The sequence below is a fragment of the Nerophis ophidion genome, linkage group LG02 (genome assembly GCF_033978795.1).
Source record: "Nerophis ophidion isolate RoL-2023_Sa linkage group LG02, RoL_Noph_v1.0, whole genome shotgun sequence".
Classification (NCBI taxonomy): Eukaryota; Metazoa; Chordata; class Actinopteri; order Syngnathiformes; family Syngnathidae; genus Nerophis; species Nerophis ophidion.
In genome coordinates, this window is record NC_084612.1 from 150,135 (window position 1) to 164,383 (window position 14,249).

At 38.6% G+C, this 14,249-nt stretch overlaps 1 long non-coding RNA gene across 1 annotated transcript in view; it reads left to right on the plus strand.

Moving 5' to 3' along the window:
• The first annotated feature begins 4,499 nt into the window (after positions 1-4,499).
• The window catches only part of LOC133569556 (uncharacterized), a 177,120-nt gene continuing 167,370 nt past the window's right edge, over positions 4,500-14,249 (plus strand). The window contains exon 1 of the long non-coding RNA XR_009809829.1: positions 4,500-4,659. This is a non-coding gene — a long non-coding RNA (uncharacterized LOC133569556). The remainder of the gene's footprint in view (positions 4,660-14,249) is intronic.

Here is a 14,249-nt window from a genome sequence, read left to right on the forward strand (position 1 = left end):
GCCCTGGGCCACATCCTTCCCTCTTGCTGGCAGACTGAATGGTTGTCCTGTGGCTGAGGACCAAGTTGCTCTCACACTTCTAGAGGGTTTGTGTTGAAACTTTTCAAAAGTATCATTGCATTTATCTGCGGATATTGCATAATAGCAATTGAATTGAAAAATAATGCTTTTTAATTAGTGTTAGTGCTGTTAAATAATACATTTTTAAACCAGATTATAGTAGTTTTTTTCAAATTTGTAAATTGCAGTAAATTTGAATCAGCTGTGGTGAGCATTGTTGGCAGCGTGATCCTAAGGATGCAGAGAACGGTAGGCAGAATACAAGTAAAACGAGATTTAATTGTCAAAGGAAGCAGGGACCACATCATTACAGCACCTCAACAGTCTACAAAGTAAAATGATCCAGCATTGAAGGGGAGAATCAGGTGGAACTAAATATAACTAAATTATTAATGAGCATTAGGCATACTTGCCAACTTTGAGACCTCTGATTTCGGGAGGCGGGGGTCGGTGGCGTGGCTGGGGGTGTGGTTGGGGCGGGAGCGTGGTTAAGAGGGAAGGAGTATAATTCACCAACTCGAGTATTTCATATATATTTCATATATATATGAAATATTTGACTTTCAGTGAATTCTAACTATATATATTTATTTCATTATATATATAAATAAAAGAAAGAGTTGAATTTCAGACGGCACCTATTAAATACACAGTAATAAAAACACAGTTGCTCTACTAACTGTACTGTGCTTGCTGGTTACTAAAAAAAACCAACAACACTTACCTTTCACTATTTGATTAACCATTAAATAAAGTACAGGGATCAATAAAGTACATTCTATTCTATTTTATGTACAGTAGATGGCAGTATTGTCCTGTTTAAGAGGGTCACAACATTGCTGAGTTAGGTCCGCATGGAGCTGGAGGGGGCGCGGCATCCAGCTCTGCCTGAATTTTGGAAGAATTTCGAAGGAAATTTGTCCCGGGAGGTTTTCGGGAGAGGCGCTGAATTTCGGGAGTCTCCCGGAATATCCGGGAGGGTTGGCAAGTATGGCATTAGGTGTGCTGGTTGGGCAATAAAATGAAGTAAACGTGCTTCAAAACACAAAGCCCAAACAGAAAATACTGACAAAATAAGACCACCAGGACAGGAAGTGAATCCAAACACAGGAAGTTAATAACAAAATAATAGTCATGAAGCATCAGGACATTAACTTCAGAAAATTACCCAATGTTTTAACAGCAACTCAACTTAAATGCCAGAATATTGTTAAGTGTTTAACTTGAATGGATTCCATTTATTTTTCCAAAATCTAGGTAACTTTTTTTTCTAAAGTCTCGTCTGGATTTATTTTGTAGTGAAATTTGCCAGTGAGCACAGAAGTGTGGTCACTCTCCTTTTCACTGACGTATGCCTTGACCTGATCACTGAACATATAACAACCCACATCGCCTTTCAGCCAAAGGAGCATGTACCGTCAAATAAATTGTGTGATTAATATGCATTCATAATCAATGTGATACTTTTATGTGGTAATGCAATAACTTTAACAGCATATATATATGTGTATATATATATATATATATATATATATATATATATATATATATATATATATATATATATATATATATATATAATCAGAATCAGAATAGTTATTTTTGCCATTGTTTGAGGACGGGTACACAAACTAGGAATTTTTCTTGGTGCAATCGTGCAACATAAAAGACATAAAACACAGAATAGAATAACATGAGCTGTAACTGAGCTATCAGATATTGTTTTTGTATATATATATACCTAAATAAACATAGCTTAGTGATGCATATAATGTTCAAAATTAATATATATGATTAAAATAAACCATTTATGTGAGATACTTTATTTTCCATTATCAATAATTATGATCAATTTTAAAAATGGCATGCTCTGACTGAAAATCTCTATGGTTGTAATTGTACATGCTGCTGCCTTTCGTACAGATGTCGCAGGTTTTATTCCAGGGCCATTGGGCATGTCCAGTACCTGTCCCAAACATTAAGGTAAAATGGGAGAGTTGTGTCCAAAAGTGTGTAAAAATCAAGCTGGATCAAAACATGTGATTTAGTTGCTGTGGAAAATTAATAATCTTACACTTGAATTTAATTGTCTTCAATAAAAATTCTATCTGACCTACTTACAGTTTATAACCTTACCAAATGAAAAACAGCCAAATATTATTATTTAATGAACACGTAAACCTTAAGCTAAGGTCAGGTTAATTTAGAAAAATAAGTACCAACCAAATATACTGCATAAGAAGGAATTCAGAAACTGGTGAAAATTACATTTTCACTGCTAAAGTAAATTGATTTTAACTGAATGAATAGACAATAGTAAAATGATGTTGTTGTTTTTTTAGAACTTAGTCTAAATGTATTTGTTGCACTTAAGAAACTTCTCTATGACTTTAGTTCCAGACTTCCTCAGTTTATTTGAGATTGTCATTATGCCACAAGCGGTGGAAAACTGTATTACAACTGAGTACTGCTGCGGCCCATACGGACCACAGCTGAAAAAAAAAAAAATGTTGATGGCCTTTCGGCACTCTAACGCTGATCTAAATTAGCAACCTAAGAGTGAATTTAGCATATTGATTTAAAGATAAAAAAGGCAACACTGCCACGCCTTGCTTATGTCACTTTTCCTAATTTCCATCAACAAGTTTGTAAAATAGGAGTTGTTACTTCAAGAGAATAGTCACATTTAGGGATGTTGTTAATTGATACACGGGATATGACTACCGCAAATTAAATTGTCTCTTCTTATTTTAAAACAATGAACAAGTGACAACACTGAAGGGTAAACATTGACTATCTTGTGTTCCAATGGCAATGTTTCTTTATTTTCATTATACATCAGTGTATTCTATAGCCATATTAATTATTAAATCAAAAAAAGGTTACAATAAATCCACCTGGTGTAATAAGAAATAAAAAAAACTTAGTCTGAATTCAAACTTTTTAATTGATGCAGACAATGTCCTGAATGGTTGTGAATAATGAATCTCTGTGATAAAAATGAGGACGATGTAGAAGAATGGCTCAATTAACTTCTGTGGAATTATTATAATAAAAACCGGTAGATACATTTCAAAATGACTCTTTCCTTAAAAAAAAGTTTGTGTTTAATTACTGTGAGTGCAATAATGTTTTAAACAGTATTAAGCATGTATCCTAATGTCTCATTTGGATAATGTGTTTTGCCCAATGTGCTACCGTTCCTGAAAATATTGCACTTTGTTTCAGAACTGCCGTATTTTCTTATTCATTTTTTTTTTACCCTCTCTGTCCTTCGGTCACGCACACGCACACACACACACACACACACACACACACACACACACACAAACACACACACACACACACACACACATACACACACACACACACGTAATACATTTAAGTCATTGTGATGAAAAAAATGAGTGGCGCTGTGATTTGGGCTGGTTTGTAGAAGCCAGAAGCGATGCCCTCAAGTATCACCCTGGATGATAAGGCAATCCCAGTCTCTGAATAAATAAATACATTAAAATCATAATCTATGTGTTTTCCCCTCCACCCTTCAGAACCCCATGCCCAATTCTGACCCCTCATCCCCACCCCCTCCACCCAGGAACTGACATACCACTAATACACACCCCTTCGTCGCTGATGCAGCCACCACTGCTGTTACTGCCCCCAGCGCCATAAGAAAAAAATGAATGCAGCTTTGCAATAAATAATGTATCTCACATTCAGGTGGAGTCAGTCTTTGGCCCCATCACTTGCACACCCAGGAAAAGCGAAATATTGAATCAGGGATGGGGAGTGGAGGGAGTCCAGTGACAGAGCACCAAAGAGTGAGAAAAAGAAGAAGAGAGAGGGAGTGGAGGAAGATGGAGGGGCAGGAGAGGGAGAGAGTGGCAAGCATATTATAACTCATCCATGTGGATCACCCTAGTAGATTGGGAGCAATCCCTTGTTGAAATTGTCTTCTAAACACTCAGAGAAAGAGAAGGAGACGGGACGGAGCGGCCAGCCCATCTCAGTGTTGCTGTGTGTGTGTGTGTTCTCACACTGTCCCAGCTCAGGTAGAGACAGCTGTTTGTGTGTCCATTCCACTTGGTGTGTGTGTGTGCGTGTGTGTGTGTGTGTGAGTGAGTGTTCTCACACTGTCCCAGCTCAGGTAGAGACAGCTGTTTGTGTGTCCATTCCACTTAGTGTGTGTGTGTGTGTGTGTGCTGTCTTGTGAGTGAGGCATGCTAGTGAGTGTCTGCACGTGTGTTAGAGCGAGAGAGGGAGAGAGAGAGAGGTACTGTGTGTGTGTGTGTGTGTGTGTGTGTGTGTGTGTGTGTGTAAGGAAGAGGGGGTATTATGCACCCTGGATGTTGCCTTGTGCTTTAAACAGCTGCCTACAAGCCCAGGTATTGCGCGCCGGCTCCTAAATAAGCAGCACGTTCATGGTGCCCCTCTGTAGGACAGCAGGCTCAGCTGCAGGGTGTGAAATCAGACTAATACAGATGCTTGAGCGGGAGCAGGAGGTGGCTCCTGTGTGACTTTCTCAGGCTAGAGGTGGAGAGGAAAAAAAAAAGAAAGAGGGGACTGTAACGGCATAGAGGGGGAAAAAGAGACAGTAAGGTCAGTAAAAACCTTTTTGTAATGTGTGCTGTGTGGAAGTCAAGACTACTTTTGAGCTGCGGTTGTGTTTTTTTTTTTTTTTCTGGAGAAACTATCGATTCTTATAAAGTTTGTGGCAAGTGTGTTCTACGACTTGAGGCTGCCAGCTGAGTGCAGATAGAAACCCTGGACCTGTGTGCAATGGGGAGGCGGGTATTCACTTGGAGTTGTCCAACTCTGAAGTTTGGTGTGTGTGTGTGTGTGTGTGTGTGTGTGTGTGTGTAATGTCCAGTGCTGCTATGTGCAAAACTTTCATGCAAAGTGCAAGAAACATTCAATATTTGTTGTGCAATCCCGGCATCGGATATTCTGACTTTAAAGAGAGGCGGAACACGAGTGTGTTTCGTGTAAAGTGCAAAGTAAAAGTCCATAGATTGTATATGTATGATACGTTATCCAAACAACTGCATTTAAATTGTTGACATTTTGGAGGCTATATTGCTCAGTGCAGGTGTGTGTTTTAACGTGCACTACTCAGCGGTATTGCATTAAAAGAATTGTATGTTTTAGAAGAAAGCCACCATTCACAGATTGTGGATTTGTTGCACACACCAAATTGTCAGTGTGTCATGTGTTGACGTTGCCCAATGGGAGAGGTCAGTGTCTACACGTGACCGTTGCACAGACACACACACACACACACACACACATACACGTACACACACAAAAATAAGATGGCGTCCAATGTTTTCTTCTTGTTTTCACTTCACATGAGGAAAATAAATCTATACATTGTATATTTTAATCCATACTGAGCAGGAGAAAAGAAAAAAAAAACATAATACGGCGGCTCATTTTTGTTCGCATCCAGTATTTAAATGTGTGGCGCAGCACACCAGCCACAAAGGCGAAAAAGCCGCTACTACCAAATTGTCAGCAATACTAAAGACATCAACAAAAAAATTTCAGCCATCCATCACAACTGTCACCCGGTTTCTGTGGTGACAGTGATTTATTCCCGGCCTGAAATCCATTTGGACTAACTCACTCACTTCCTCACACACACACACACTTACACACACACACACACACACACGCACAAACACAAACCTCCCCAACACCAGGCGCAGAAAGTCTTACAGTGTTAATAAATGGTGATTCAGTTTTGTAATTATATTGACAAGTGTTAATTGTCCATCAGGTAGCTAACATGGCAGGTGTCTGACAAGTCAAATATGTTTTTACTTCACTGCAGCTGTCATACTTTGACTCTAAAGGAAAGTACCATGCACTTTATTTTTCTAAGTCTTGTCTTTGAATGATCTGGATCAGAGATGATCTAGTCATGAGGAAGGAATTGGTTATTATTGCAAAGACTAGTTTTGACATGTGCGTTAGCCATGTGATATTTCATCTGCCTGAATGCATGACAGTAGGTGCATGGAAACTGTACACTGAGGTGTGTGTAATCCCAGGTGTGTGTGAGGATGGGGGGAGGGGGGGGGGGGGGGGTTAGGAAAGCCGGCATGCTTCCCTTCTTCATCCTCGGCTTCATTTAATTTCCTCTCTTTTCTCCATAGCTTCTGTGATATTTTTTCATATATCCCATGATAAGTCATGTCCTATTTGCTGTGTAGGCAGATTTATCAGTCCAGCCACTGCTACTCATATCCTCCAACAGGCAACTAGCAAAGCCCCAGATATTGCCTTAAACCTTGACCAAGGCCCACGACTGCTTCCTTGGCTCGCATGTGCATGCAATCCTTTGTTTGTTTGTCATTTAGCCGTTTCCGCGCTGTATCTTGTTTTATGCATTGGTTGATGGGTGACACGCCGATGCTGTTCTGGTAGTGGCTGCCAGCTCTTGATATGTGTGTGTGACTATGTTCGATGTCTGTGTGTGTGGAGTTGCGGTCAAGAGATGCATCACTCTGCTCTGGCCCGTGCTCGTCGGGAAGGCCGAGTCTGACTTTGAGGTTGAGACTGGCCGGAGAGATCACATAGCCTTAAAATGCTTCACACTAGGGACGTGCAGTCAGGGTAGGCAGGTCAGGCCTGAATAATAAAACCATAAATAAAAACATTTTGTCCAATTATTTCTCTTATTAATATATGTTCTGCAACATTACAATCATTTGGAAACATTAAAGGCCTACTGAAACCCACTACTACCCACCACGCAGTCTGATAGTTTATATATCAATGATGAAATATTAACATTGCAACACATGCCAATACAGCCTTTTTAGTTTACTAAATTACAATTTTAAATTTCCCGGGACTTTTTTCTTGAAAACGTCGTGTAATGATGACGTGTACGCAAGACGTCACGGGTTTTTAGGAAGTATGAGCACTGCGCACACACACAGCTAAAAGTTGTCTGCTTTAACGGCATAATTACACAGTATTTTGGAGAACTGTGTTGCTGAATCTTTTGCAATTTGTTCAATTAATATTGGAGAAGTCAAAGTAGAAAGATGGAGTTGGGAAGCTTTAGCCTTTAGCCACACAAACACACGGTGATTCCTTGTTTAAAATTCCCGGAGCTGAAACTTTACTATGGATCAGAGCGCGGTCAAGCGAACATGAATCCCAACCAAATGTCAACCGGCAGGTTCTGGTGAGAAAATTGTGGTCAAAAAGTCGGCACTTACCGTAGAAAAGCTGAGCGTACAGCTGCCGTCGACTCCCCTGAGACATTGTGATCAACTCACCCGTGGACGTACACTTCCGACTATCAAGTAATATTAAACTTACTAAAACACTAGCAACACAATAGAAAGATAAGGGATTTCCCAGAATTATCCTAGTAAATGTCTCTAAAAACATTAGAATCCGTCTCAATGCAATCACCTTTTTTTTTTTTTTACTTAAGTTTTTTTTTTCTAGTCCGTCGCTATCAATATCCTCAAACACAAATCTTTCATCTTCGCTCAAATTAATGGGGAAATTGTCGTTTTCTCAGTCCGAATAGCTCTTGCTGTTGGAGGCTCCCATTAAAAACAATGTGAATATGTGAGGAGCCAATAACATGTGACGTCATTGTCTGCGACTTCCGGTAGAGGAAGGGCTTTTCTCCAGTTGCGAACTTTATCGTGGATGTTCTCTACTAACCCTTTCAGCAAAAATATGGCAATATCACAAAATGATCAAGTATGACACATAGAATGAACCTGCTATCCCCGTTTGAATAAGAAAATCTAATTTTAGTAGGCCTTTAACATAACTATAAATGACTATTCGGTACGGCGTGGCGCAGTTGGGAGAGTGGCCGTGCCAGTAACCCGGGGGTCCGTGGTGCAATCCCCACCTAGAACCAACCTCGTCACATTCGTTGTGTCCTTGAGCAAGACACTTCACCCTTGCTCCTGATGGGTGCTGGTTAGCGCCTTGCATGGCAGCTCCCTCCATCAGTGTGTGAATGTGTGTGTGAATGGGTAAATGTGGAAGTAGTGTCAAAGCGCTTTGAGTACCTTGAAGGTAGAAAAGCGCTATACAAGTACAACCCATTTACCATTTACTATACACTCAAAGTTTGATATATTGCAGTCCTTTAAATAAATCATGTTATTCCCTAGATCGCGTTACATAGAATTTTTTTTTTTAACCCTTCTCTTTTTGAAAAATGTATGCGCTGTAGCTCGGCTGCCTAACTGCTTGGTGAATAGTGCTCCACTTGATGTGACGTGAATGGTGGATTGAGCTCCCAAGCCACGGAATGGTGCAGACACTATCCACCAGCAGACACTATCCACCAGTAGGTTTGGACATTGCTGGGTTAACATTTTATTTTTATTTAATTATTTTCTGTCTTTTTTTATTCCTTATTTTCGGACACTTTCATAAAGAAATTACCATGTTAGTTTGTAAATATGCAAACATCCATCCATCCACCCATCCATCCATTTTCAACCGCTTATTCCCTTTGGGGTCGCGGGGGGCGCTGGTGCCATCTCAGCTACAATCGGGCGAAAGGCGGTGTACACCCTGGACAAGCCGCCACCTCATCGCAGGGCAATATGCAATCATTTGGTGAAAAAAACAATGTAATTGAAAGGGTGAATATTCGGGGTCCATGGCACAATCGCGCAATATTTTACTACGTTATATCAAACTTAGAGTGTATTTGCACTAGGGTTGTACAGTATACTGTTTTTAGTATTGTGCCGCGATACCAATAAATCATTTTCAGTACTATACTGTCTCTGAAACGTATCAGTAATGCATCACCCCCGCCTGCGTCGTCGTCTTGACATTGCTGGTTTACGAGCAGAGGAGCAAGTTCGGCAGCGCACAATACTGGAGTACTTACAAGCAGACACAGTGTGTAGACAGAATAGGGAGAACGGATACATTTTGGCTCAAAAACCAAAGATAAAAGTGAAGTTATAACACTGAAACACCCTCGGGAAGAGGTGCTTTAAGACATGGCTAGGTAGCTAGCGGCTAACGTTCATCAGCCGTCTGCAGGGTTTTAGCTACTTCTAAATCACTAATCCTTGCCTCCATGGCTACAAATAAAGTAAGTTTCTTACAAGTATCATCACAGAGGATTATATATATATATATTTTTTATTTTTATTTTTTTTCCTCCTTTCCAGCTTCTCAGGCAAATCATATAGTTGATGTAGATGCCCATATCGGCTGTTCAGATTTACTTTACAAAAGAAAAGAAAAAAAGTAGGACAATTCTCTTGTTGCCTTATTTGTATTTGACTTTATTAAATGTGTTTAAATTATCATTAAGTGCAGCCGGGCCGGAGCAGAAGGTGATAGAAAGAGAAAAAAAGGAAGACCGAGGGGGAAATTGTGGGGACAAGAGGTGTAATAGACAGATAAAAGAAAAATAACAACAGCAAACACAATAACAACAACAACAACAATATAACAACATCAGCACATACGATATGTACAAATATCATGGTAAAAGTGATAACAAAGAAGCAGTTAGCGAAATCAATCAATCAATCAATCAATGTTTACTTATATAGCCCTAAATCAAATAAATAATAATGCAGAAATGACAATGAGCATTTTTACACAACAATTGGAGCATTACAAATACCAATAGAAATAGCGCTATTGATAATGAACAATACCAATAATTTACCTCTATTATATACATAAGATCAAATACTTCTCTAAACTGGGCTTTCAAGACAAAATTGAGGTGATCATACAAAGTATGTTTTCATGGAGGATAGTGCACGTACCTCACATACACGTACAATAAAATGTAAGACGGACACCCATTTAAAAAAAATTATTTTTGTGTTTTTATTTTATCAAATGCAAATAAATGAGACCAAGAAGTATTTGAGAAAACATGTTTTGATAATGAATTGCTCTCTTCTTTCTCTCGGTATATCATCCTAATGAGCAACATGTTTAAGAACATATGAATTTCAGTAAAATCTCTCTGAAGTGCTTTGAGTCTCTAGAATAGCGCCAAATAAATGTAATACATTACTATTATTGTAATTTAAAAAAACAACAACAACAAAAACAGTCCAAAGACGTCTGTGCCTCACCTGGTGTGAAGGTCACCACTCGTCACTGCTTCACACTCAGTCTGCAGCGTGGATGTTTCATTTGTAAGGCAATTAATTATCATTATCACTGGAATAAAGAATCATTTTTATGGGTCAGCCGTCATTGTTTTTTTTGCATTTTCTGTCGTGTGCATGCCACATGACACGGCGGATGTTTAGTGTGCACTATATGTAAACGGTGACTATTCAGTAGAATGAGCCTTTGACAAAACTCTTGTATATTATTGGAGTTATATATTCATACATTTTTTTATATATAAAAAATTATGTGGTCGTTAACGTCATTTTCATCAAAAACAGATTCCAGATGACTTGTAGAACAGGCATTTGTCTACTGCTTTTATATAATTTTATCGATTTGCAGCGGAAAATATTTGACACTTTAAATTGTGTATACTTTTTTTATCTGACAGGAGAACACTTTTTTTTATATCATTTGGATGTATTTATTTCAATCATCTGAGCAGACCAATGCTAACCAGTTAACACTTGAATCACGACAGACTCAGGGACTTATACACCCCTATTTGTGGCCCTGCTTGAGATTTTGAGTGCTGCTGGTCATAATGATTCAACTCGGACTAACTCGGTCTGGGCTCGGCCAAGATTCTGTGCCAAACTTAACTCCGCTCCTGAAATCCTGGATTCATGGCTGCTTTAGGAGCTTAACATGGTCGGCCGGCCATTCAAACATACTGGATGGACTTTGCTGCCTGTTATCAGCCGTCTACTCGGAGGAAGCCATTCGTTCCTGCACTTCTTCACGAGGCAACCATCATCTGTTCTGACATTTTAACTATTGCAATTATTTAAATTTTTAACTCACAATCATTTTGTAAAATACTCACCAGGCAAACATATTGTATGAGGACATTTCTAAAGTGTTTTTGTTCTGAGGTCCATTTAAGTTTAATTTAATAACATTTATTGTAAAGATTAGAGGGAAAAAATCTGAATTATCATTCAGATAATAGTGTATTTATCATAATTTTTTACTTTTTGATTAATAGAAAGTAAAAAAAAAGTGTTAAAAATCAGTGTTCATACAGTTTTACAAGAAATAAACATTTATCATTGTATTCTGTACTACTAATACACAAACATGGAAGGCTGGGTATATATTTGGTTTATTGTGTTCCCATTAAGGATGAAAATTATAATTGCATAATAAATTAGCTGATTAGAAATAATTGTGACGATTGCATGAATGGTATTTTGTTGCTTTGTTTGTTTTAAATTGAGACAAAATGGAGTGCATGGCTGCACCTAGCAGGAGTGCAGTTGATTCAGTCCTAAAGGGGTCATATTATGATTTATTTATCCATATAAAAAACTTCCTTCTTATACGTAACATGTAATGGTGGTTCTTTGGTCAAAATGTTGTATGGATTATTTTTTACAGACCATCTTAAACCACTTTCTGACGTTTTGTCTTATTTACTTCAACTGGATCTTCTACTCGTCAGCCAAGTTGTAGTTTTTAGCGAGTCTGCTGACACACATAAGTCCAAACTAATTTGTATTAGGAATGGCAACAGTGGAGGATGCATGTGCATGTACGAACCAATCTGCCCCACAACAAGAGGATAGCAAAAGTATTCAGTGCAGCACAGACTAGAATTGCGGTGTCATGCCATATATGGAGAATTTCACTGGTGTCCCAATTAGGAAAAACGTCATAATTTGGTCAAATTACAAAAGAGCTGTTTGGAATTTGCCCAATTCGAAGGAAATTTTGTGGCAGCAATATTGTTTTTAAATATATCTTTGCTAGGCTACCATGGTTTGGTTTCAAATTTTTCACGAATTACGCAAATCCCAAATACACAAAAACAGGTAGCTATAGGTATGAAAATATATATATTTTTTCTCTGAATATTAGGTTCCACGTTAAAAGTAATTTTAATTTTAATTTAAAACACTACCTTCTTCACAAAAAAAACAAATCTCAATATTTATGGAACATGTCCACAAAAAATATAGCTGTCAACACTGAATATTGCATTGTTGCATTTCTTTTCACAGTTTATGAACTTACGTTCACATTTTGTGGAAGTATTATTCAATAAATATATTTATAAAGCATTTTTTAATTGTTGCTATTTGTAGAATATTTAAAAAAAATCTCAAGTACCCCTTGACATACCTTCAAGTACCCCGAGGAGTACGCGCAGCCCCATTTGAGAACCACTGGTCTAGATATTGTTTTGAATATGTTTTGGTGTACAATGTGCGTACATTTTGCTCCACAGTCATATTTATAGCCTGTGTTTGGAGTCTGTTCACAGTTTGGAAATCTAACCCCGCCTTGCGTTCTCCAAAAGTATCGTAATTTATTTTTCTGAAAATGTTCACTGTTTCAATATATATCTTGAAGTTGAAAATAAACTTCACAAACATATAGATTCACTCGGTCCCAACATTGGGTACACCGGCACACTCTCTGATGTCGCAAATCGTTGTTATTGTGCACATGCCACGATTGGATAAAAATAATACTTTATGCTACCTTTTATTTATGTTTTTTCAAGGCCTGAAGTGAAGAAGGAGCTTCTGTTAAACACAATTATCCAACATTGTAACAACATTTATTAGTCAGAAAAGATGAAAATCACCGCAAGTCCCCTTTAAATAATTTGCAGTATAAAAAAGAAGAACATGACCCTAGCTTCCATGCAGACCTCCACTACGGCACAGAATGATGGAGTGTGATTGAAGCAGGTACATTATTAAAAATGTTAATGTGCTCAAAAGTCCCAACACAAAGTGTAACTGCAGGGAAGAGTGAACCAATCCTAATCATGCAGAAGTTCCTCAAGCATGCATACTGACTACAGTCCATCCAAGGGATTAGTTTGATTACATTAATGTCACTGATTTTACAAAACTCTTCTTGACATCCTCATTGCTGCCTTTGCCATTGTTGTCTGCAAGTTGGTGTCCATGCTGGGCTGTGGGTTACATTCCCTTAAGTCTGCAACATTCATTGCATGGACATACAGTACAATTTAATCATGTTAGGCCCTCTTGCACAATGTCTAGAGTAAATACGTATGGTCGTTCCTTGCCTTATTACAGCTTATTACTGCAGTCATGTGCATAATCACCCCACGCTTTTGTTATGTGTGAGTAACTTTTGCACCCCCAGCTGCAATCCTGACAAATTATTGTTCTTTTTTAGCCCCGCTTGTTTATCTGTGCTGTCGCCTATGTCTATAAGAAGAAATCTAATTGTTCGGTCTATCAGCGTGCTCTCTCAACCATGACACATAACCAAAAAAAAGCTAACTGAACTACCCCAATCAGCCAGCATAAAACAATCATCAGATGCAAGTTATGATTTACTTCTTACTTTATACAGTTGTGTACGATAAATAAAGAGCACATATTAATTGGGGATTCGAAAAAACAGCACAGCGTTTGTTTTATATGGTTTGACAAACACTACTTTCAGATTTCTTTCGGTGGAATTTCTCATTTTGATGTACTGGTCTAGTGCGCTATCTGTAAGAGTAATGGTGGTGGCGTTTGGTGGTATGTTGATTCAATCTTGGCTCTTCTGCAATAATTCAGGAGAACGCAAGAGGTGGGGTGAAGGGGGAGGCACCATTTTACTCCGCCATTCCCCCTCCACCATCACTGGAATATAATACGCTGTCTCCTGACCTTCAAATCATGCAGCGTTGCAGTCATTCCAATTGGCCCGGCCGCCATTAGCGTGAAATGTCCTCTAGCCACAGTGGCTTTTGCACATGGAAGATTTCCTTTCACTCAGCGTGGTTTCCCTCCTCTACTTTGCTCCTTCCCTCCATCTCGCTTTTTCTCCAGCACGCTCCCTGAAGCCGGTGATGGAGGGTGGGAGCACCATGCAAAGAAATGAGTCACCACAGGAGATGCTGTTGGTTAAAAGACGGCATGAAAAACATTTGCCCCATTAAATATCATTAAGTTGCTTAATTTTCCTTCAGAAAATCGGCTTTGTTATATATGACAAGAAATATACTATAGATTTTTAGTGGCTATTCAGCTTTTTTTTTCTCGAAATTAGCAGCTGGAAAC